We start from the raw sequence: 22,330 nt of genomic DNA, 5'->3' as shown, positions 1-22,330 counted from the left end.
CATTCTCCTATCAGGCACCAGGTTCCATGGCAGTGGTCCATGCATGGATCTGGTCATGTCCACCACCTCCATGAGTTTATTGAATGTAAGAACAATATCTTCTTTATTACTGTATCCTCAGTGTCAAAAACATAACTCATTCTCTGAGCACACTCTGAACACCCGAACACACTCTCTGAACACACTTGATGAATGAGTAAGTGAGTAGAATGAATGACGTTTCTGGTTGTGCCTCAATATCCCACATGCAAGACGAGGAAATCCAACTCATTGGTAACAGTTACGATGTTCTGTGACTACGAATTTCTATTTGGCTGAGAGAGCCACCACGGAGAGGTCAAATCTGCCTTTGTTGGTTCTTGTGAGCAGTGTTACAGGAGGATGGGATACAATGGAGGAAACATTCATTCTCAACTTTTTCAAACCCTTAGCAAAACTGGGAAGTTTTTTGAAAGATTTATTTATTTATTTGGAAGTCAGAGCATCAAAGAAAGAGGGAGAGACAGAGAGAGATCTTCCATCTGCTATTTGCACTCCACAAATGGCCACAGCAGCCAGAGCTGGCACCACGTCGAACTCAGAAGCAAGGAACTCCAATCCAGTCTCCCTTAGGGGTGTCAGGAGCCCAAGTATTTGGGTCATCATCCATGTGCTGTCTTCCCAGGTGCATTAGCAGGAAGCCAGATCAAAGGTGGAGCAGCAGGGACTCAAACCAGCACTCCAATATGGGATGCTGGCATTCCAAGTGACAACTCAACTTGCTAGCCCCAGATGCTGGCCCCCAGACTGGGAGTCATTGACATAAATTGATAGTCCATGGTTTCAGACAGAACTTGAGGTGATGTTTAAGATGACAGGGCTAGGACCCTGATCTCTCCATCTGATGGTTAACCTTCGGCTCTGGATTCAAACCAGGGGTTCCAGGTCCCCCTTTTCTTCTTCTCTTATCTCATAGTAACATGGGTTCCCATGTTTAACAGTGCTGCCATCAGCTGAGCTGGGTATCACTTTCTGGATTCACTCCAATGCCTGGTCCAGCTGACTTCCAGACATTGGTTATTGAATGGTAGCCGCTACCCTGGAGACCCATCCAAAAAGTAGATTTCCTGATCTCAAACCCTGCTAATTCCTGCTTGCCTCTTGCCCTTAACCAGCTAAGCTGCAGGGCTGCAAGAATGCACAGGTGCACATTGCAGCTCCAGACCCAATGGGACAATCTCCAGGTAACTCTGACATTCAGTCATTTCACAAATATGCTCCTGCTGGGCTGGTGCTGTGGCGTAGTGGATAAAGCCGCCACCTGCAGTGCCAGCTTCCCATATGGATGCAGTTCGAGTCCCAGCTGCTCCACTTCCTATCCAGCTCTCTGCTATAGCCTAGGAAAGCAGTAGAAGATGGCAGATGTCCTTGGGCCCCCGCACCTGTGTGGGAGACCCGTGGAACTCCTAGCTCCTGGCTTTGGATCAGCTCAGCTCCAGCCATTGCAGCCATTTGGGGAGTGAACAAGCAGATGAAAGACCTCTCTCTCTCTCTCTCTCTCCCTATCTCTCTCTCTCTGCCCCTCCTTCTCTCTGTGTGTAACTCTGACTTTCAAATAAATAAATAAATCTTTAAAAAAAAGTGAAATGGACAAAGACAGGCCGCTCAGGCCAGCACATCTCCTGGAGGAGATTAGTTAGGCTAGATCTACAAGGCTGTGTCCGATTCGGCCTGGGTGAGAGATGGAGCAAGGGGGAGGTGGAGGAAGCAGCACGGGCAAGCTGTGGTTGGAGAGAGGTTGACAGAGAGTCTGTAAGCCGGTGAGTCAGAGGGAAGAGGGCCCAACTGGGAGGTGTAATTAAGTCAGCATCTTGCCGATGCCAAGTACTCAAACGTCTCCATCTCATTTCATTAGAAATGGAAAATCTCTGTAAAGCAGCCTGGACTATTTTTTTCCCCTTTCTTCCCTATTCTCATATAATTCAAACTTCAAACAGCCGCTTCCTACACTGCCTCGGGGCACCTAACCTGGAGCGTCCCTGAAGCTCTGCCAATTACAGCAGTCGGTCCACTTCCACTTACTAATTCTCCAGCGACTGCATTTCCCTAGCAAGGAGGCCTGGGTGCCGTAGGGAGCCACGTGTGCCCTGGAGCCGTTACAGCACTCCCTCCAGGCACTACCTGAGTGCTGGAGTCCCTCCGGAGACCTTGCCACTCCCCAGGCACTTAATCTGCAATGTCTAGCCATTATTACGGGGGGCGGGAAAACATCCTGCCACTCAAGCTGCCTCCACACCTGCTGTCGCAGGGAGCTCTGCCCCTGTCTCTGCTGACTCTGTATGGTCACTGTCAACAGCACAAGCCACAGCCCTGCCACGACCCCCATTCTTTACGGCGGTGGGTGAAATTGATTGTGGTTGAAAGATCCACACTGGAATCAAATGAACTCCTCAATTATGGCTGCAATGATAAATCTCTGTTTCCAGACATCCCCCTGGGGAGCAGTCATCTAACCCCAGGTTCAAGGTAATAGATATTTCGAGATGAAAAGTACAGGTGACTCTATTGTAATGACTGTCAGGTTATAAGATTCCTGGGGTTAAGGGATTCTTTCTCCCCATCTCTCAGCCCCTCACCCCCATCCATCTAACAACCCTGAAGGAAGTGTGTTCCAATCCTCTGTCCATCCACACGGCTTTCCCCCAGCTCCTGGGTCCATGACAGATACTTCCATACGGCAGGCTCTGGCCATTTCCACTGCTTTTTTTTTACAGGAAATATGCAGTGAGTGTTAATGGGGTTACAGAAAGATTAATAGAGCTTTCAGCGTGTTCGGGGCCGGCTGGAATCTCTTCCACACAAAGCCATCAGCTCAGGAAAATTTAATGGTGAGACTTAACCCATTAAGACAACAAACAGACAACCTCCACCCGTCTCGAGCTTAATCTTATTTTCCTTCATGATGATGCAAAGACTTCCTGGCTAGGGAAGCAAGGAACCAGCAGACTGAGTATGCCAGGCTCTGAGCTGGGTACACCCACAGACCCTCAACATCGAAAACCAGTGAAAATGGGCCACAACTGGCCAACAGCTGCATTCTGCTTGCTGTGCCCAACGGTTTGGGAAAATCGGAATTGGTAAATTTCACACATAAAACCCAGCTTTCTTAAGAAATATGGGAGATTTGTCAGGACTATACCTGCAGAGGCTGGCGCTGTGGTGCAGTGGGTTAAGCCTCTGCTTGCAGCATGGGCATCCTATATGGGCACTGGTTGGAGTCCTGGCTGCTCCACTTCTGATCCAACTTCCTGCTAATGCACCTGGGAAAGCAGTGGAAGATGGCCCAAGTGCTTGGGCCCCTGCCACCCACGTGGGAAACACAGATGGAGTTCCTGGCTCCTGGTTTCTGTCTAGCTTAGCCTTGGCTGTTGCAACCATTTGAGGGGTAAACCAGTGAATGAAAGATTTCTCCTCCCCCTTCATGCCGCACAGTAGCAATCCTCAGGCAATCAAGTGCTCTCCTCCCAGCCGAGGAGTGGTGAAGGAGCAAACAGGAGACAGGTCGGTGCACTCCATCTGCCACTTCTGGTGTCACCGGCCACTTTTATCCTCTGTAGATGAGACCGCCATGCATCTCCTCCGCATGATCGCTGAGGATCAAGAGAATGGCGTGGCTCCAAGGGGAGACTCTAACATCAGCATCGTGTGTGGCATTTTCACTAACTTTCAGAATTCCTATTAGGGGGCCGACACTGTGGTGTAGTAGGTTAAGCCTCTGCCTGTGGCACCAGCATCCCATATGGGCACCGGTTCATGTCCCAGATGCCCCTCTTCTGATCCAGTTCCTGCTGATGGCCTGGGAAGGCAATGGAGGATGGTCCAAGTGCTTGGACCCCTGCACCCAGGCAGGAGACCCAGAAGAAGCTCCTGGCTTTGGATTGGCACAGCTCTGGCCATTGCAGCCATTTGGGAAGTGAACCAGCAGATGGAAGACCTCTCTCTCTCTCTCTCTCTCTCTCTGTCAAATAAATAAATAACATCTTTTTTAAAAAGAGATCCTATTACGAAAAAAACTACACATGGATTTCCAAAATTTTTGCAACAAAATAAGCTTACTTTTTCATTCCATTTTCCACAAACTATATAATATACCCTCCTATCTCAACCACAGAGCTTTCTCCTACACATAATCGCTTACTCACAACACCCATGCCTACCCTGGGAAACTGGCTGGGAGAGGCACGGGTGTGCAAGTGCACTCTGCTGGGGGGACGAACTCACTCTCTTGCAAACACCATTTCTGAAAAGGTCCATCCAAAGAATGTGTGGCCCATCTGGAAAATTCCTGGCTCCTTCCTAGACCGTAGGGCCCTATCCATCCTTGGGGCAGGACTCGCCCTGTGGGCAGCTGTGTAAGCACCAGGGAAATGGGATCTTGATCTGCAGTCTGTTAGACACACACACACAAGCACACAAGCATGCACACATGTGTGCATGCACAAACACACACAAGCACACATGAACACATGTGCACACGTGCACGCACACACATGCATACATGTACATACACATGCATGCACACATGCACACGCACACACACATGCATGCACACTGCCACCCTGGAGCCATGGCTTCCAGCGTCTGGCACCAACACTTCCTCCTTCCCAAGTATGTGTGCACATGCTCACCCACAGCACACATCAGGCTGGGACAAAGGTTTTACAGAGCAATTTTCTACGACCTGTCATGCTTCTGATGTTTTCGACTATCTGACCTTCAAGCACACATGACCCTGACCTTCACGTGATCCCCAGGTGCATGGCCCTCACACAGTAAAACGCTCTGTCCTTGAATAGGATGTTAACATATTGCTGTGGGGTGCTGGGTAACTGGCATGTCCAAACCTCAGTCTCCTCATTTTTAGAAGGAAAAAAATTACTGTTTCTCATCACATAGGATGCTGTGCAAATTAAAGAAGATAATGCATAGAAAACACTTAGCTCTGCACCTGACACGATGTAAGTAGTTAATGACTCTAAGCTCCCATCATTATGGCTTTGATTTTTTTTTTTTTTTTTGACAGGCAGAGTGGACAGTGAGAGAGAGACAGAGAGAAAGGTCTTCCTTTTTCCATTGGTTCACCCTCCAATGGCCGCCGCGGCCGGCGCACCACGCTGATCCGAAGCCAGAAGCCAGGTGCTCCTCCTGGTCTCCCATGCGGGTGCAGGGCCCAAGCACTTGGGCCATCCTCCACTGTACTCCCAGACCACAGCAGAGAGCTGGACTGGAAGAGGAGCAACCAGGACAGAACCGGTGCCCCAACTGGGACTAGAACCCGGTGTGCTGGCGCCACAGGTGGAGGATTAGCCTATTGAGCCGTGGCGCCAGCCTATGGCTTTGATTTTTCAACAATAATTTCACCAATCTGGAGTAGAAAGAAACTATGCGTTCTCTACTTGTCCCAAAGCAGGTGAGCAGCATTTTTACATTCCTACAAACACAAAAGCATCATCATTATCAGCAGGTCTCGACTTCGCTGTCCATCAAAAACCTCCTAAATCCTTTGTACGCATGGATTGTTCTTCCACCAACCCACTCACAGCCAGCAGGTGTGCCATGAGTGTTTCTAACCTAAGGGTTTGTCCTGGAGCTTATACCATCCAGAGCTCCTCTGGTCAGCCTTCCATTTTGAAACATGAGTCCAGCCACCACGGGGCAGAAGCCCTCAGTGTACACTTGGGGATCTTTCTCCCCACCCAGCAGATCCAACCAGCATAGCTTGTGGTCTTTCAAGCACTTACTAGGGTTTCTCAAAGTGCAGGGGAGAAATCATTTTGCCCATTTCACAAATGAAAATGCTCTTTCATTTGGTGTGATTTGAAAACCTGCAAAAGGAAAATCAGACAGTTAGTGGTGGCATCTAGACAAACATTTAGGTTTCCTGAACGCTGCGATGTTTCCCTCTTGACACATTGCACACCTGTGCACAGAATCATCCGACACAAAGTCGTGGTGGTGAGTATGTGAATGACTTACAAATGGCTGGAAATCTCTGACCGTATGCCAAAACCTAATGAAAAGTGTTCCTGGATTTTTCTGGAATATCTACATAGCAAGACCAGAAAAATCAGTACAACACAGCTTCATTTATTGAGCAGTCACATTTCTTGATCTCCCACAAGCACCCAGGAATCTCTGGACCCTCCAGTCAACTTTGCTTAAAGAAATGCACATTACACACACACACACACACACACACACACACCTGCCAAAAGAGAGAAAGGAAGAAAACATATGAGGCCCAAAATATCTGAGATTGACCCAAGAGCAAGGCTGATACCATGTTGTCAGGAGCATGAGCTTTGGAAGGCATGCTGGCTCTTCTACTGCCCAGGGGTGTCATCCTGGGCTGGTCACTCCTTTTCTGAGACTTTGCATTCACCTCTGTAGAGGAGAAATACTACTAAGGCATGGGGCTGTTGAGAGAGAATTCTATGATATGAAATATATCAGTCACTTGAGTTCCCAGGAAACAGAGCCCGGGATGGGATTCTGGGCTTGAGGGAGCGCTCAGGAGGACGGGAGTGAGAGGAGTGGGACGGAAGGGAAGAAGAGGGGCAAATGAGAATGTGCTCTCAACCCAAGACTGCCTGCAACCTGAGCCCATGGGAAGTTCAGGCTCACAGACTGAACCACAGGAACTGGTCTCAAATTGAGATGAGGGGGCCAGCTTAGGTCAGTCAGTTATTGGCTGCTGGCTGCTCCCTGGGGCAAAGGAGGTCGCTCCTGTCGAGGAGAGACTACTGCTATTCAGCTGGAAGAGGGGGCCACTCTTCAGCTAGGGGCCAGCTGGGAGCTGTTGTCAGCTAACAGTCATGGCAGCTGGAAGGTGGATGTACAATCAACAATGGGGTTCTTGGTGGGGCATCCACTGTGACATAGACTCTGGAAATCATAACTGTCCATCTGATGGTAGTTATCGGTATTTTATTTTTTAAAAAAATCTATTTATTTAATTGAAAGAGTTACAGAGAGAGGCAGAGACACACACACACAGAGAGAGAGAGAGAGGTCTTCCATCTGCTGGTTCACTCCCTAAATGGCCGCAACGGCCAGAGCTGCGCTGATCCAAAGCCAGGAGCCAGGAGCCAGGAGCCAGGAGCCAGGAGCCAGAAGCTTCTTAACAAGTCTCACATGCAGGTGCAAGGGCCCAAGGACCTGGGCCATCTTCTGCTGTTTTCCCAGGCCATAAGCAGAGAGCTGGATAGGAAGTGGAGCAGCTGGGACTCAAACCGGTGCCCATATGGGGTGCCAGCCCATTATTAGTATTTTAAAGCAGCCTCCCAATTCTCAGGCTAAGCCATCTTCACATCCTAAAACAAAAACCATCACGTATCTTAAGCATCTGTTTTTGGCCCCAAGACCTGAAGCCGTAGCGACCCACTCTAAAGCAGTAACATCACAACGGAAGAAGATTTCCTCCTCTGATGTGGAAACCAGATGCCCAGAATTGCCCAACATCAGAGACCTCGGAGAACCCTTAGCAGGATGTTTTGACATTCGTAGTTCAGGCTTCAGACAACTGCTTCCCAGCGGAGACATGAACTCTGCGAGGAAAAAGGCAATGTTTAGGAAGTCAAATGACAGGCCAGATCAATTTGAAAAGCTTAACGTGTAGAGCTCGGGATGTGGAGTGATTATGCCGAAATGACAGTTTTTCACAGCGAATTTTCCTTGCCCTCTGCAGCCACATGAAACAGGAGTGTTTTTCCAGAGTCGCCAGGAAAACAGTTCTGTGCCAGCGGCACCTGTCACATGTCTGGCCCAAACCTCAGCCAACCAAACAGCTGCTAACCCAGGACTAGCTGAGAGAAAGGACACGCCTAGCTCGGTGCCTCACACTGTCTTACCATCATTCATCCAGCGTCATCCATGAGCTGACTTCTGTATTCAAGTTCCCAGTTAGGACCCCTCCCCTGAACCCCAACTTCAACCATCCAACCTAACCTGACACCTCCACTTGATGTCTAGCAGGCAGCTCAAAGTTGACATGACCAAAAATAATCCCCCGTGTGCCCCTCTCCTGTCCCCCATACTCATATAGGAACAGCTTGATTTTCTCGGTCACCACAGTGGGAACCAGCATCCTCATATCCCTCGTTCTCTCGCATGGCCTGCCCGAAAATTCTGACTGTTCTACCCTTAAAACTAATCCACGATCTGACCACATCTGGATGTCACTCAACTTAACATCGATGTCACTCAGCTGAATCCCTGCAGCAGGCTTCCCTCGGGCAACTCTGCTCCTGGGAGTATGTTCCCGAGGTAACTGCAGAGATGGTTGTCATCTGGAAGTCAGATCAAGTCACTCCCTTGCCCCAAATCCCCCAGGGACCAAGTAACAATTGGATTCCTCCCTGTCGCGTGGCACCTGCAGATCTGGCCAGCTGAGTGCTTCTCTGGTGTCACCTGCCACCACTCTCTCTCTCTTTCTCTTTCTGTGCCAACAGACTGAGTCCCTGGCACCTCTTAGGCCATGCCAGACGTGTCCTAACCTCAGAGCTTCCGTTCTTGCTGCTCCCTCCACCAGAAATACTGTTCTTCACACAGCAGCATGGTAGCTCCCTCAGGTCTTTCCCCAAGTGTTTCCTGCGCTTGAGTGTCTTTGCTGTCCTGCCTGCAGCTGGTCCTGCATTTGCAGCTGTTTGATTGGCCCAGTATTCCCAAGGTCTTTCTCCACCAAGCATTCTTCGATCACCTTATGCAAACAAACCTTATTTTTTCGGCTTTACTTATACTATAGTATTAGCATTTTCTGAAATATTTCTCTTTTTTAATAAATATTTGTTTATTTATTTGAAAGAGTTACACAGAGATAGAAAGAGAGGCAGAGAGAGAGGTCTTCCATTCACTGGTTCACTCTCCAATTGGCCACAATGGCCGGAGCTGCACCGATCCGAATCCAGTAGCCAGGAGCTTCTTCCAGGTCTCCCATGTGGGTTCAGGGGCCCAAGGAATTGGGCCATCTTCTAGCGCTTTCCCAGGCCATAGCAGAGAGCTGGATCGGAAGTGGAGCAGTGGGGATTCAAACAGGCACCCACATGGGATGCTGGCACTGCAGGCAGTGGCTTTACCCACTACGCCACAGCGCTGGCCCCATCTATTTACCCATTTATTGTGTCTGTTGTCTGCCGTACCCCCGCCACACCCAAGATTGCCCAAGGTTCAATCTATTTTCACCCATTGCTCTTTTCCCAGGACCCACAGCAGTGTCTGAAACAGAGTCTACACTTAATGGCTGTCTCCCAAACAAATGGATGCATGAATTCCCTGAAATATTCCTTTGTAAATAAATTCCCTTCCTCACATAAGTAAATTTCATTTTTAAGGGAAATGTATATTTGAATTGTAAAGGACCCCGTATCCACAGTCACAGGGAGAAGCTCCTCCAGAGATGAGATGTGATGAAAGGAAAATGCTGCTATGAAATCTAGCTAGGGAATGCTGCCAGCCCACTTCTCTCAGCCCGCGGCATAATCTCCCTGCTCTAAAAAGGGAAATCAGCCAGCACTTAAAGACACACGGGTAGCACCAAACAGACACTTTTCAACTAATCAAAAGAGTCAATAAAGAATTGAAAGATAAATTGCCTGCTAACTCCAGGACTCAATGTTAACCGTGCTCGGTCTGCACATCACCTCAATGGCTTCTCCACAACCCATAAATATTGAGCATCCCACACTCCTGCGAGCGAAGAAATAGAAACGAACGACGTCCAATTTTCTGAGCACCAGTTCCTCCCACAATTTCCCCCTGATCTGTCTAGGGTAACTCTATTTTCTCAATTGCACAGGTCAGAAACAGCATCAGCATCTCCCTCACTCTTTCACATTACTCATATCCAGTCTGTCAGCAAATTCCGTTTACTCCACCATCAAAATACACCCACAAGCTGGCCACATCTTACCACGTGCAATATCCCTTTGCTAAGTTAATTGGTGGGGAGGCACTGAGAGTCGTTGTGCGTGGGTTCTTCCCTGAAGAAACTCACAGTGTGGTTGGGATATAAAGTGTGCACACACATAATGGTTGGTAAAAAGGAAGGTGTAGAGTGTGAGCCATGAGACCTGCCATGTGCTGAGTGTTCAGTTTACACACCGATAATGCACCTGTTACTCACGCGAAGAAACACCTCCTATCGTCCTGAAACCAGGGGCTTGGACTGGTCCAACCAAACAGGAAAGGAAGTGACAAGCTGTGAACTAGGAGTTGAGGCTTCTAGACACATTGCACATACAGGCTGTCCCCTCTGAGATGGTCCAGACTGTTGGGCAGGAAGCACACGTCTCAGTCTGCCATGGCCCTCCCAGCCTGACAGTGGAAAGGGAACATGTGGCGCAGAGCTGCCCTCACCAACCTGCAGAGGTATAGGCAAGAAAATAATGCTCCCTCCTCTGCGTATGTCCCTGAGTTCCCGGGCTATTCCCTCTGCACCATTACTGTGGGGAGAGCTGATGAAGACAGCACCTGACAGGAAGAAGAGGTGACTTTGACTGGCATTCCTTCAGGGACAGCTCCTGAGCAGAGGGAGCACTGCAGGTGGATTTCCAGGTCTCACACACACACACACACACACACACACCATGCTTCAAGCAGTCTCACTGGATTGCAAATCAGCAGGGTCTGGGAAGAAGAAATCCCACACAGGGTATGCCAGGGATGTGAAGAGTCCCCTGAGAACTGCTTATGACCTCATGGCTCATGGAGTGAAGCAGGAAGAAGAAGGCAGACTGATGAGGGTTTCTTTTTAAGTATGTGGCTGTTGGGTGATTTGTGTATTTGCGGGATTCTAGCAGCACATACTCTTCTTCTGCCTGCTACCTCTAGGCATGAATGTGCCTCAGGGTCTGGTCTCAGCCTTGCCCCTTCTCATACCTCCCATTCTTCCTGGGAAACCTGCAAGTGCCCCAGCAGTGCCATGCTGAGCATCCTTGGATTTATGGAATGAGTCAGAGTCTGTCCTAACTTGGGTATCCTCAGCACAGAGCCTGAGACAAAGACTCCATTACCAGGAGTGTGAGGGGCTCATCCAAGAAAGCAGGTCTGAGGGACTGGGGTGACGAGGAAGACAGGTGGGTAAAAAGTGTATATGAATGAGCCCCAGGGCTCTGTCCCCGGGGTACCCTGCAGAACCATGTAGAATGGAATTGTGCCACCAAGCAACGGAGAGACCAAGGCGTTGATCCACTAGTTCCAGTCTCCCTGGTTGAGGGTCTCCCCCAGGATTTTTGTTTTTCATTTGATTTGAAAGGCAGAGAGACGGACAGATAGAAATCTTCCATCTGCTGAGTCACTCCCCAAGTGCTCACACAGCCAAGACTGGGCCAAACCAAAGTTAGGAGCCTGGAACTCCATCCGGGTCTCCCATGTGGGTGGCAGAGGCATCGTTTTCTGCTGCCCAGGGTGCACATTAGCAGAAAACAGTGAAGGAGCCAGGACTTAAACCCAAGCACTTCCTTTACAGGATGCAACATCTCAAGCAACAACTTAACCACTGTACCAAACGCTGCCGCCACCCAACCCCAAGGATGTTGACTCCACTTTCTGGCTGCACCTGCACTGAGCTGAGCTTCCTCAACTAATACAGCAAAGAATGAAAGACAGACATCACAGCATGTGCTTGATGCAGGACACCCGCCAAGGGCAAGGAACTGTCCACCTCCAAGTGCTGAAATCAAATGTGCCAAGGGTCACAGCTCACAGCAGTGGGGGGGGGGGGGGGGGGGGCAGTGTCTGCTCCAAAAGGGGAAGGAGGGGAAACCTTTCCAGCATAGCTCTTTCCTCTGGGTGACCAACTGTGCAACATACTCCTCTGCCTCAACATGTTCCAAACTATGTCATCATCCCCTGCCACCGCACCCAAATCTGCCATTTCCCTTGAATTTGATACATGGAACAGCCCACCGTCCACTCCATGTTTGATGCTCCAAAGATAACATCCATTTCTCCCACTCTCTCACCTATCCAGCCAAAACAAGGATTCTGAATCCAAGCAAGGTTTCTCCCTGGCCACCCCACTCCCATAATCCTCCCTTAGCTTTGTGGAGGTCACTCTCTGAAATACACTTGCCCCCCTAATGGTTCACATGTCTGCTGCCTGCCCCCCACCCTTAGAACGACCTTCTCCTCCTGGTTCACTCCTCTCTCTCCAGCACTACCCAGTAGGTGCCCAACAGGTGTCTGTTGCATGAACAAGTAGCTCACAGAGAGAGGGTCCCACAAAGCTCCAGGGGTGGTCTCCAAGGCAGAAGCTAGTCAGCAACTTCTGAGTTCACAGCCACACTGTCTGTCCTTTTCTAAGGGCTGTCCCCTGAGATAAAAGCATGCATGATGCATGGGGTGTGAAGCAGCACCCTGGACAGAGAGGAAGCCCACAGGGAAGAGAGACAACAGGGAGCAGAGCACCCCAGCTGGACACGTCTTCCATGATCACTGGGGCTCAACGCACCGTCTGGATTTTGTCTTCAGCATGAAGCAAACTTGCAGGGAAGTGACTGAGCCATCAGCAATCCCAGCTCTGCCCTGGTTCTCCCCCCCCCACACACACACACACCATCCTCTCTAGAGTTCCCAGCCGTACCGCTGGCTCCTCAAGGACATCCACCATCAGTACCGCCCCGGGGGGACATTTCTCTTGCTGGTGCAACCAGAACTTGCTCCCTGAGAGAAGAACATAAAGATTAACTAGGTGAGGAAATTTTCCCCCTGGCTCTAAAGCTTGGGACATTTGTCTGATCCAGCACATATTCTCCAGGAGACAGGCTAAATTAAAATACTAATGGACTGCTGTATTTAAAATATATTTGCTGATGATTAACAGCTCGGGAGGTGATGTATGTTTCAATAATGTCTTATTACAACGTGGGGAAACCACAATAAATATTCCTGGGGTAATTAGCGGGCATTTATTTAACGTTTGGCAGTGTTTGCCAGCACACCCACCAGGGTGCTGTCAGTAACAGCCGGGGTCCTCCTGCATGCAAGGAGGGACCCCGCCCCCCAGGAGAGGGTCCTTCTTCAGAGGTCTTTGGTTTGGGCCACAGCGTTGCCGAGTGTGTGTTAGGAGATTCCTTGCTGGCAGTAGAAACAGGAAAGTTCACGAGAAGTTGGACTTGCAGCTTCTTTTGATGTTTCAGGAAGTCTGGCAACCCCAGTGTCCTCCCAGAGCCTGAGTGGCCTCCCCAGGCTGTCGTGGCCATCAGCAGCACCACTTCAAGTGTTTCCAGAGCAGCCTGGGCCCCCCTAGATATTCAGGGTTGCAGCCCCTCACACTGCTGCACTGGTCACCCCCAAGGACTTCGTCCAAAGGTTGCACAAACACCCAAGCAGCAATGCTAACAAAAGGTGGGAGCAGGGGGCAGCTTCAGAGCCCAGGGGACCATTTCTTGGACCTTTGAAATGTGGACAAGCAGGATCGAGCTTCCCGAGTCTTAACCCACTGCCCAGACATGCCTGGAGCCCCTCTTCCATTGACCCTACCCCATCAAGAACCACAGGGAGCACTGGTTGGTGCACAGTGAACGCTCAGGGCCAGCAACTCTGATTTTATGTCTCTATTTGTCTGGGGCAGCTGTGATGAGCACAGTGTGTATCCTACATCATACAGTCACACATTGACATACACGCACTCACAATCACACTCACAACCACACACAATTTGCACATACACACTCACATACAATCACATAATCACACACACTCACACATACACACAATCACACACACATACTGACACACACATACACACACACTCACATAGACACACATACACACAGATTCTCACATACACACACAGACTCACAATCACATACTCATATTCTCACACACACTTAATCATACACATATACACACAGCTTCTCACCCATGCACACAATCACACATGCATTCACACACTCATACATAGATTCTCACACCCATGCACACACTCAAACAAGCATACATTCACTCCCCCACACACAGATTCTCACACTCATACTCACACACTTACACACACATTCACACTCATTCTCACAATCACACACATACAGATTCTCACACACTCACATACATTCACACACACAATCACACACATTCACACAATCACACACATACACACAGATTCTCACATAGCCTCACTCACATATACTCACACAATCACACACACTCTGACACTCACACACGCTCACACAGATTCTCACACACTCCCACATATACTCACAACCACATACACTGACACACATTCACACACTCATACACACAGATTGTCACACTCACACACAAATACACTCACAGAATCACACACACATACTCACACTCAGTCACACATTCACACACTCATACACACAGATGCTCACACTCTCACATTCATATACACACATAGCCTCTCACACTCACACACACAACAGACTGTGCAGGGCAGCAATGTGCTCAGCTGACATGAGGATCTCTGTGTCTCTTTTTTTTTTTTTTGACAGACAGACAGGCAGAGTGGACAGTGAGAGAGACAGAGAGAAAGGTCTTCCTTTGCCGTTGGTTCACCCTCCAATGGCCGCCGCGGCCGGCGCGCTGTGGCCAGCGCACCGCGCTGGTCCAATGACAGGAGCCAGGAGCCAGGTGCTTTTCCTGGTCTCCCATGGGGTGCAGGGCCCAAGCACTTGGGCCATCCTCCACTGCACTCCCTGGCCACAGCAGAGAGCTGGCCTGGAAGAGGGGCAACTGGGACATAATCCGGCGCCCTGACCGGGATTAGAACCCGGTGTGCCGGTGCCGCTAGGCGGAGGATTAGCCTAGTGAGCCGTGGCGCCGGCTTGTGTCTCTTTTCTACCTAAGGGTGCCCACATGCCCCAGTTCTGACTGATTGGTTCTAGGTAGAAGTCCCTGGAGAGACCATTCCTTCCCCAAGAACTAGGCAAAGCAGTCCCAGGGAAAGAGCCCTTGGCCTAAGGCAAATGAGCTCTGTGCAACTTCCCAGCCAGGCCCCAAGTCCCTCACATGACACCCTTGCTCCTTTTACACAGGCACGTTGAGAACCTAGGGGAGTACAGAGATGCAGAGTGGAAAGAAACTGGGTCCCCAGAGGACTGCGTGGAGCCCAGGCCCTGACCTGTGATGCGAGCAAGAAGTCCTTCTTCTTCCTTAAAGCCAGTTGGGGTATGTGTGTGATTAGCCTACCAATCCCTCCCCCTCCCCCTCTTGATTAGCCTACCAGTCCCTCCCCTCCCCCTCCCTCTCCCTCTCCTTCTTGTGCTGATCCCCACAAGGGCAAGGCATCTCCATCTGTCCCTGGAAGGGGGTTCACCCAAGGAGCCACCAGAAGAGGAGATGAAGCTCCTCACCCTGGGGTCAGCACAGTCCTGACCTCATCCCCAACCCAAAGTCCCCCTTGGGCCCTCCCCCAACCCTGCTTTGCCGTCTGATCTTTGACCCCCTTCTTCCTGAAGTGGAAGCCAGAGTCTCCATCGAACGTCACTCAGGAGCAGTGGCGCCAGCTGCTGCTGTGGACTCTGAGAGCAGCTGGAGCCCAGCTCACAATCTGGAGTTCTCCCTCCTGCAACAGCTGGGTTTTCTCAATCTCTTCACTCCCAGAGAAATAAATGTGCTCTCTGGGCCAGCACTGTGGCGTGGGGGGTAAATTTAGCTGCCGCCTGCAGTGCCAGCATCCCATATGGGCACCGGTTCAAGTCCCGGCTGCTCCACTTCCAATCCAGCTCTCTGCTACGGCCTGGGAAAGCAGTAGAAGATGGCCCAAATCCTTGGGTCCCTGCACCCATGTGGAAGACCCGGAAGAAGCTCCTGGCTCCTGGCTTTGGATCGGCACAGCTCCAGCCATTGCTGCCTCTGGGTAAGTGACTGCAATGACTTCTCACTGGTATCTACTCAGATTCCATCTCCAGGAAAAGGCCTCTAATTTGTGGCATCGTCTTTCTCCCTCAGACCAGACCCTGGTTCTTTTCCCCAATGCCTTGTTGCCCTCCTTACCTGCTTGCAGCTCCCACCCAGTCTACACCGATCCTAGGCCCTCACCACCCCAGCACAGAACAAAGCCCACTCACCATGGGGGAAAGAATTCATCAATTAACCCAGTTCCCCTAAAACCTGTCTCCAGGGCACCCTGACAAATCAGGCCCTGGAAGAAACACATTTCCTTGTTGTGTCTGATGATCACGACTTTGGAGAGTTCTCATCAGAACTGTGGTTGACAAACCACCCTTGTAGAGCCTGAACTTGGAAAGTAGCTCAAGCAGCAAAGCACAAAAGGAATCTACACTGCCTTTGAGACCTCAGGGGAAGCCCCTTTCCTCTGTCCCTGCAGATGGCTTCTTAGGGCTAAGAATCTCCTAGCAAGTGGATGTGTTGAGGAGCCTTGGACCTGTGGCTGATTTTGTAGCACAGCGAGTTAAGCAGCCACCTGCAGTGCCAGCATCCCATGTGAGCGCCAGTGCAAGTCCTGGCTGCTCCACTTCCAATCCAGCTCTCTGTTAATGCACCTGAGAAAGAAGCAGAAGATGGCCCAAGTACTTGGACCCCTACAACCCATGTGGGAGACTCGGATGGAGTTCCAGGCTCTTGGTTTTGACCTGGCCCTGCCATAGCCCATGTCCATGACCTCTGCAAGGGTCAATGGGAAATTCCAAAGAAGATAGTATTTTTTTTTTTTTGCCTCCAGAAGCAATAAATGCTCTCAAGCAAGAAGTTTGAGGCCCAAGCAGAGAAGGAGTGCATGTGGGCATCAGGGGTCCGCAGGCCGCTGCTCGTGTGAGAGAAAGCAGGGACACGTAGCTCCAGGAGCAGTAGACGCTAATTTCCAAACGGAGGAACTCGGACATTTTTTTCTGGGGGTTTTCAGGAGGCTTTGATGTGTCACCACCACCCTCTTGCCCTGATCAAGGAACTCTCCCTCCAATGTTTCTGTTGTCCAACCAATGTGATCCCCAAGTCCTATGAGGAGCCTGCTCCTCGTTATCTCCCCTGTCTTGCAGCTCTGATCACAACTGCAGAGGAGTCAGAAGGGGCCAGGGAAAGCCAGAGACCCCAGCCTCTCCCTTGGCCGGGCCCGGTCTCTGCTCTGTGAGTCCCTGTCCCCTGCCCCTCCTTCCTGAAGTGTGGGAGAACACAGGCTCTGGGGCCAGGTGGATGAATCCCAGCTCAGTGATCTCCTGGCCAGGCAACACAGCAGTTCAAGTATGTACACCAAGCACCCCGGCACAGGGGACTCAGGAAGCATCAGTTTCCACCGCCTGTTCCGCAGGTGTTCTCCTGAATCCCTGGGTCTCACCTGGGTCCCTGTGTCCATCTCACTCTCTGCACCCCTGTCCCTGTCCATTGCTGCTCTCTGCCCTGAACTGCACCCTGTCCGTCTCTGGATCAGTCTTTTATTTCCATGTTGCTTCCTAAACATTCTGCATTTCTTTTCCTCTCACAACTCCAGTTTTCTTTCTTTCTGGTATCATCTTGGCCCCTAAAAACTGGTCTCTCTGACCGGCACCATGGCTCACTAGGCTAATCCTCTGCCTTGCGGCGCCGGCACACCGGGTTCTAGTCCCAGTCGGGGTGCCGGATTCTGTCCCGGTTGCCCCTCTTCCAGGCCAGCTCTCTGCTGTGGCCCGGGAGTGCAGTGGAGGATGGCCCAGGTGCTTGGGCCCTGCACCCCATGGGAGACCAGGAAAAGCACCTGGCTCCTGCCATCGGATCAGCGCGGGTGCGCCGGCCGCAGCGCGCCGGCCGCAGCGGCCATTGGAAGGTGAACCAACGGCAAAAGGAAGACCTTTCTCTCTGTCTCTCTCTCTCACTGTCCGCTCTGCCTGTCAAAAATTAAAAAAATAAAAAAACTGGTCTCTCTCCCTCCCTCTCCTGCTCTCTCTCTCTCTCAAATCCTTTGCTCTCTCAAATCTCTGTGTGTGTGTGTGTGGCTCCCAACTGTATGGCCTCCATCAAGTCCATCTCCATCTCTGCTTCTCTTTGAATGCCACTGTTCCTCTCCATTCCTGCCCCCTCCACCCATCCTCTGTCCCTCCCTCATCCCTCAAAATCCCACCTCTAAGGGAATGAGGGGGAGGCAGCCACAAAATGAGAAGCCAGAGCAGCCAAGGAGATGGCAGTGTTTGATTTCTCTGCATAGAGGCAGTAAATCCTGCCTGACGCTCACCCTAGGAAGATACGTGCCTCACTGTGCTTAGTGGCCGGGGAGAGGGAGCAACAGGGCACTGGGCAGACAGGGGATCCTAACTCAGGCCTGGGGCTGGAGCAGAGGGGATGCAGGCCTAGGGGCCTCCCTAGATGCATTCACACCAGAACCACCTGTCTCTCTTTCTCAGCACTTTTGTGTTTATCTCAGCCCACCTACCAATAAACAGCATCCATGGAGCCTGTGGGGACGGGAAGGCATGTCCTGGGCACATGTGGACCCCCAGAAGACCCCAGTTGTTCATTAAACTTCCAACCATGGTCTGGGTTTCCTTGTCTGCTTCTGGGCCTCCCAGTGGTCTCAAGAACTCACTGGGACTCCTATTGACATATGACACCTGCTCTGTGATTCCCCGCCCTGTCCTAGCTTTCAGAGATTCCTTGCTCTTCTAGGCCCTTTAGCAGGCTCTGTATCTCCGCAGGGACCCTTCTTCTCCACAAAACAGCCAGCAACCCCTTCTCACCACTTCTTGATCCCTTGTCCTCGGAAAGAACAGTTGTCTTGAGTGGGACTAGGATTTGCCCATGGCTGGCAGTTGACTTAAAGTACCTGCAGTCTCCCAGCTCTGCACAGGACACAGCAGACACCTTATGAAGCAAGATCCACTCTCCATCCTGAAGGGGCTCCTAGTCTACCCAGAGAGAGAAGAATTCCATCATCACACGCAAAACTGGAGGTCAACCACAGGTCAGACGTGGCCAATGCACACACTGAATTCAACCTGCACGGTGGCTTTAAATGCTTTTCATTCACTGACAACTTTTTAAAAACTGGGAAATTCCTTATTACAGCTTGATTTTATGGGTTCTGTTTCAACTTCATCAGGCCAACACAAGAATTCTCTCGTCCTATGAAGGAGGAAAGAAGAATAAGGAGCAAACTCCAGACGACCTACAAAATGGCACAGTCGAATGCATCAGAGAGCTGAGGGGGCCTGGTAAGCAAGAAGCTTGAAGTCTGAGGCGGGAGATTCAGGACAGCAGTCAGGACAGGAAGTCCAGATAGGACATCAGGGTGCCACGCTCAGGACAAGCAGAAGGGGCAGCCATGCCATCGTCCCACCGGGAAAGACTCAGGCATGATGTCAAGAGCAGTTAAAGATCATTGCGGGCTTGCTGACCCCCAAGACTCGAGATGGAGATGCAAGGGGAGTTCAGCCCACTGAGAGACTGTTTCCCACCTCCATGGACCTCCCAGGATGGACAGACGGTGAGAGGAAAACCAGAAAGAGCAGCCGACGGAGATGTGGACTCAGGGAAGGGACCTGCCACGCCTATGAGCAAGCATTTGAGCTTGCCCTCCATACTTCCTGCCATCCCTACTCAGATCCTCTTCTCCAGAGTCTTAGGGAGAGAGAAGAACAGAAAACTCAAGCCGTCTGGGCTCAGGGGAGGACTCTCTGCGGCTGGGGAGGGTGGAAAAAAGAAAACCTTCTACCTGCTCTGCCTACGAGGGGTGAGCAAGGGGCAGTGCACCATCAGAATGGGGCCACAGAGGAACTCGTGACAAACGCCTCCACCCCCAGCATGCTCCTCAAGGCCTGAGAGTCCCAGGCACCTGCACCCACACACAATGCACGGTGGCTCCCCAACCTGCAACCTTCCCCTCGCCACTCTGACCGCCCTGGTCACAGGGACACCCACTAACTGCAGCAGCCAACCCTAAGACATTGGAACGCGGGTCCTGTTCATGTCACCATCAGATCAGAGGCAAGCATTACATTCAGAGCCAAAGGGCTGGGACCAACCCGAGCAGCCTGGCCCACAGCTCCTGCCCTTACCCCCCACCACGTTTGGATCCAACACAAGTGAGGTTTTGTTGTGTTTGGTGTTTGGTTTCGGCAACTGGCTCTGGCCACATGTGGCAGGGAATAGACACCTAACAGGAACCTAGGGCTTCCCCCAACCCACAGTAAGAAAAACCCTATTTGCGGCCAGCTCTGTGGCTCACTAGGCTAATCCTCCGCCTTGTGGCGCCGGCACACCGGGTTCTAGTCCCGGTCGGGGCGCCGGATTCTGTCCTGGTTGCTCCTCTTCCAGGCCAGCTCTCTGCTGTGGCCCGGGAGTGCAGTGGAGGATGGCCCAAGTGCTTGGGCCCTGCACCCCATGGGAGACCAGGAGAAGCACCTGGCTCCTGGCTTCGGATCAGCGCGGTGCGCCGGCCGCAGCGGCCATTGGAGAGTGAACCAACGGCAAAGGAAGACCTTTCTCTCTGTCTCTCTCTCTCTCTCTCACTGTCCACTCTGCCTGTCAAAAAAAAAAAAGAAAAAGAAAAACCCTATTTGCTTCCGACCTTTGCAAGTGTGGAATACCAGCCAAAGCTTCCAGATGCCTCAGAACTCCAGGACTCGGGGAAGAGCTCTGATCAGAAGAATGGGCCATCAGTCATGTAGCATCATCTAGCTTGGGACAAACGAGTGGCAGTCTGTCCCAGACCAGGAGACCAGAGTCCAGGTGGATATTTCATGGGCTGCATTACCCCATTACCCCTTCTGCTGAATTCTTGCTTCCTTCTTACGATCTCTCCCTGAGTGAACAAACACTGTTTTTAAATTTGAGATGGAGAGAGAGAGGAAAAAAAAAAGATAGGCAAAAGGAGAGAACTCCCATCTGCCGATTCACTCCTCAAATGCCAGCAGTGGTACCTGGCTGAGGCCAAAGCAAGGAGCCAGGAATTCTATCCAGGTCTCCCACATGAGTAGCAGGAACCTAATCACTGGAGTCATCACCACAGCTTTCCAGGGTCTGCATTAGCAGGAAGCTGGCGTCGGGAGCAAGAGCTGAGAATTGGATCCAGGCACTCCAATGAGAGATGTGTCTTCACTTCTAGGCCAAATGCCCACCATGGACAAATATCTGCTAGTGGCTAAGTCACAGACATGTTAGCCAAGCAGGTAGTAGGTGCTCAAGAAACACTAACTGGGAATTTTTTTTTTTTTACTCTTGGAAAACCTAGTGAATAAATGAATGCAGAAACAAATGGTCAGCATATGTAACCCTTAGTCTGCCTTTTCTCTTCCATAAACTTGAACTAGAACTGTTGCCTCTAGCATGGCCCTCTGGCCTTGGCATGACTAGTGATCTCATTTACAGATTCTAATAAGACATAAATTCTACTAAGCATAAAATTTGGTAGAAATGAGTGGCAGGTTAGCAACACGGCTACCACAAGAACAATATCAGCCAGAAGAGTGTTTTGGTCAGGACCACAAATTCAGGTGCCAGAGGCTTGAGTATGAATCCCAGCCAAACGCAAGGTACTGAAATTCTCCGATCTTCCATTCCCTCATTTGCAAAATGGAGAGAGTCAAGGGCACCAGCCTCCCGGAGTGGCCATGTGTATCAGGTGAATTTCTATTAAAGATGAGTTAAAGGCTTAGGACTGAGCCTGGCAAGAAAAATTCTGCAGAAGTGGCTTCCACTGCCATTGCCATGTGCCCATTTTAGGCACATCATGTTCTGTCACTTCCTGCCACATCTCTCAGCACTCGAATCCGCCCTCTGACTCCCAACCACAGAGAAGCCTTTTCACAGGTCTGGCTTCAGAAAACCTAAATGAAGAATGCCTTTTTTTTTTTTTTTTTTTTTTTTTTTTTTTTTGGTCTGGCACTGAGACATCACTCACTCATCCAACAACACAAAATGCTGCGGCTTCGACTTCATCTGCGTTGGGAAGCCAGGGACACAGTCCTTGGAGAGCGTGAGAGAAAACATTGAGATGCTGGCCAGGAAAGGTCAGCCTTTGGCCAGTCTAGACCAGGAAAGTGCGCCCCTGTCCCATCTTAGCAGGCTTGTGAGTTCAGTTCTGCGCCCTCTGTTGGAGCACTTAAGTGACAGACACACCATGGGTCTTCCAGGACCTCAGAGAGAAGTGCCTGGAAAACACACAGGGCTGAGATCAATGCCTTTTAGGAGCCCCTGGAGAGAACATTCTGGAGTCCCCAGGAGGCGCATGTCCCTTCTCCATGCACTACAGCCATCCCCTCCCCTGACCCAGGTCCTCTCCATTAACCCAGAGCTCCGAGGTGGTTAAACAGCTGAGACTGTAAGACGCGCAAGTGCAGAAACTGTTTGTCTGGCTGCATGGGGCTGAGAACCTGAGTGAAGAAAATGTCAGGCAAGATCAATA

General features: G+C 50.8%; 1 long non-coding RNA gene across 4 annotated transcripts in view; it reads right to left on the bottom strand.

The window, feature by feature from the left end:
• Positions 1-6,982: 6,982 nt before the first annotated feature.
• The window catches only part of LOC138846924 (uncharacterized), a 61,880-nt gene continuing 46,532 nt past the window's right edge, over positions 6,983-22,330 (bottom strand). For 2 of the 4 annotated variants that reach the window (XR_016225625.1, XR_016225626.1), the window contains exon 3: positions 6,983-7,586. This is a non-coding gene — a long non-coding RNA (uncharacterized LOC138846924). The remainder of the gene's footprint in view (positions 7,587-22,330) is intronic. The other 2 variants (XR_016225624.1, XR_016225623.1) reach the window with 2 other exon arrangements.

Source organism: Oryctolagus cuniculus, chromosome 19, assembly GCF_051225735.1.
Source record: "Oryctolagus cuniculus isolate XC-2025 breed Fujian yellow rabbit chromosome 19, ASM5122573v1, whole genome shotgun sequence".
NCBI classification, from domain to species: Eukaryota; Metazoa; Chordata; class Mammalia; order Lagomorpha; family Leporidae; genus Oryctolagus; species Oryctolagus cuniculus.
Note: the sequence above shows the minus strand (reverse complement) of the source record. Positions and strands in the feature narration are given on the sequence as shown.